The sequence below is a fragment of the Apodemus sylvaticus genome, chromosome 10, assembly GCF_947179515.1.
Source record: "Apodemus sylvaticus chromosome 10, mApoSyl1.1, whole genome shotgun sequence".
Lineage (NCBI taxonomy): Eukaryota > Metazoa > Chordata > Mammalia > Rodentia > Muridae > Apodemus > Apodemus sylvaticus.
The window spans coordinates 65,543,848-65,547,537 of NC_067481.1; the positions used below are offsets into that span (position 1 = coordinate 65,543,848).

The following is a 3,690-nucleotide window of genomic DNA, read 5'->3' on the forward strand; positions in this document are numbered from 1 at the left end:
CTATACATAATCTCATCAACACGAGGCAAAAAGCTGTGCAGGAAGAGTCTTGATTTTCCACATTACCTTGTCCATTCAAGTAAGCTTACAAACATATTTTATATTTCCCACTTTCTTTCCCTTTCTTTAATAAACAATGGATCATAAATGATAATCTTCCACCAAAATGTATAATATATTTCTTTGGTGTGCTTTGAACTCTTCCAGAGAAAGATAAAGATCTCTAGAAATAAATTCATTAAAAACTGTACAAATAAAAGTATTCACAGACAAGTTATTAACAAGGAGAAGACTTCATTAACCACTGCCAGCACACAAAACAAAATTGCTACAAATCATGGAGTAGGAGATGTCTTCAGGGTCTCTGAGGATAAATTAGTACCTTTAGCATATGTATATGGTGTTTCTGATGGGCTACAGTTTGCACAGGAGATGTATTGTACCAACTGGACATAAACTAACAGTTATTGTATTAGGTCCTTAACCCTTTGTATCCTGGCTTGAGAGTTCTGGCAAAGGTCACACAATCATCAGCGTTTGGCAGTTAATTATAAATGTTTTAAAAATTGTAACATGTATAGCAATAACTTCTCTTGTAAAATAAACCATGCACTTCACACTGTCATTACAAACAGAAGAAGATTTGGTCCTTGTGGCATGCATGAAAGAAAATGCATTAAAAATAAAGACCTTTTTTTTAAAATTAAAAAGTCAATACAGTAAGTATAAAAGAGGAATTGACCTGTTTTTTTTTTAATTCTTTTAAAAATGGATAGGATGCAATACTAACTCTTCCTTAGATATCACTGTGCATGTTGGCATCCCAAAGAGCTTATGGTCAAAACAATAACTCTTTATTAGCCAAAACATTTGGATACCGCCAGGAGGAAGCATCTGAAATTCCCGATTTAAAATCAAAACAACACAACCCAGCAGAGAAAAGAGAAAGCAGTTGAATTACTTGTGGTTTATAAAAGATCAGAGCTTCCCAGTTGTCTGTCTCAGCAGCTCCTCTCTGTCTCTGCTTGAACAGTCACAGAAGCATGGCATACAGAGCTATATTAAGGGGGCTGCACCTGGCCTGACCCTTTTCTTTTCTTTAATCACGCAAGATACTGAAGGAACCATCCTGTATAAAAGTATCATGTTACATTGAGGTTGATAATAAAAGCAGAGGAATTAAAAGGATAAATATTAGAAATCAAAATTTTGTTTGTTTGTTATACAAAGACTTTTGGATACAGGCACAGTCCAGGATGTGTTGTCAATGCAGCAAGTGTGTGTTTTATAATCAAGAGGCCTTTGCAGAATTAAATCTCTATCAGAATGCTCAAAAGCAACCCTCATTATGGTGCCGAAGGCATCTGAAAGGCACTCTGGGACATGGGGAGGACCTGGTTGATGTGTTAAGTTCTGACTTAATATTTTTCCATGTTTAATACACACACACATGCACACACATGTACACACATGTACATGTAAGCACATTCAAGCTCACTCAAGCTCTGTCTCTCTGTCTCTGTCTCTGCTTCTCTCTGTCTGTCTCTCTCTCTCACACACATTGTATTGGCAGTGTATATCTCAATTTCTGCACTCATTTCTCTTGATAGAATCTAACACCAGGCCTGTCACCCCAGAAATGTATAGGCCAACTTGGTTGCTTTTTTTTGCTATTATTTTTCCCCTCCAGTGCTAGAAAATTAACTTAACTTAGCCCCTCATGCATGTTAGTTAGGCAAGTGCTCTACCACTGAGCTACATTCCTGGTCCTGTTTTATTTTGTAGTTATGTTTATTTTTTTTTAGGAGAAAGATGAAAAAAAAACCCAAGTAACAAAAGAAACCCCTAAAAACCAAATATCTTAAATTAATTAAATGGACAAAAACCATAGGGTTTCATACTGAATAAGTAGGGCTAATTAGACCCAGTGGCAAGTCTGAGTCACCAATTTGTCTCAGGCTCAGCATTGTTTCAGCTTAGGACATGGTCCAAGGACCCCCACTCACTGCCTCACTTATTAATAATAATTCTAACGTATCATCCACATGACTTCAGGGTTCTTATACATTTCTTCATCTTCAGACTCAGAGATGGTTCCATTGCTGGAAGGTTTGTGGAGATGACTTGGGGTCCCGTTGGCCTGGCAAACAAACCACTCATTGAGGTTGGTCAGCTGAGGGGACAGAGTGCTGGATCAACTCCTGGTTGGGTCCAGCACAGGGGACAAAGGGTCACCCAGGGGGTCCCTACAGATGAGTAATCAAGATCTCCAAGAGAAGGGGGTAGGACTTGCATTGAATCTTCATGTTCTTCCTCAGTGAGCTTGGGTGGGTATAAGATTTGTCACAGCCTTGAACCTTAGAGTATTAGGGCTTGTCACTGGTGTGGACATTGGGAGTGTTTCTTTTGATTGCTGCTATTGGCAAACTTCATATCACAACCATTGAATTCCCATTTGAAAGGCTTTCCCCCTGTATGAGTGTGCTTGTGGATCTTGCGGTTCTTGGAGCGAGCGAAGACCTTGCCACAGCCCAGGATTGGGAAGGGGAAGGGTTTCTCATCGGTGTACACATGATTGTAGTTGAGGGCAGCCCACGTGCTCCACTGTGACATAGTTTACCAGCTCATGCATGGTGCTGAAGCTTTGGAGCAGGGCTTGACACAGCTGTCTGGCCAGCTCCTTGGGGTCCAGCCACTTGCAGATGTTGCTTATGTTCTTATGCTTGCCTCCTGCCATCTGATTATCTCTAGTGCTATCTGCCCTCGCTATATCTGACTGGAGCCTGTCCTTCCTGTGATCTTGCTTGTGTCAGAACTCCTCAGAGTTCTGCTGTCTCTGTGATCCTGTGATTCTGTGATCCTGTGATCCTGAGATCCTGGGTGTGTCAGAGCTAATGGGTTTCAAGCTGCCTCTGGAACCTTGAGGTCCTAGTGCGAGCAAGCTCCTGTGATCCTGTGATCCTATGATCCTGGGCCAGTTAAATGCCAGCGAGTAGAGTTTCCTCTGGTGTTATGGAACTGGCTGCAGAGTTTGTGCCCAAGGTCTGCTCAGGGCACCAGCCCAGTCTGGAAGGAACACAAGCCACTATTCAGGCAGAGTTCCTGGGTGCATTCCTTGCTTGTCCAAGTTCCTCCTGGTGTTGGTGTTGGGGTAGATGTTGTGTCCTCCTCACCTCTGATCCTATGATCCTAGGAGTGTTAGACTGACCAGGAGTGAAAATTCCTCTGGGTGTTGTGGGACTGGCTGTGAAGTTTGTGCCCAAGGCGTGCCTGTACCTGACTTCTTTCACTGAAATTTTGCATGTGAGACTCTTGTTCATTGTTGTCTATATTTCTAATATATATCTTTATATACTTCCAAGTTGTTTTTATTTTTGAGAAGAGCATATTCATAAATATTCAGATATATAAGGAATTCCATCCATTGCAAGAAAATAAAAGATATTAAGTATGGGTAGAGTACATGAACAGATATTTATCAAAAGACATACACATGCCAATTAGACAATGGACACACCCTCAATTAGCACTAGGGATAAATTTTTTAAGACAGCATTTCTCTGTTTAGCCCTGGATGTCCTGGAACTCACTCCATAGATCAACTGGTCTCTAACTCAGAAATCTGCCTGCCTCTGCCTTCCAAGTGCTAGATTTAAGGCGTGCACTACCACTGCCTGGAAGTAAGGGATA

At 41.1% G+C, this 3,690-nt stretch overlaps 1 pseudogene; it reads right to left on the reverse strand.

The window, feature by feature from the left end:
* Positions 1–2,029: 2,029 nt before the first annotated feature.
* LOC127694416 (zinc finger protein ZIC 5-like) lies at positions 2,030–3,320 on the reverse strand (annotated as a pseudogene).
* Positions 3,321–3,690: the final 370 nt, after the last annotated feature.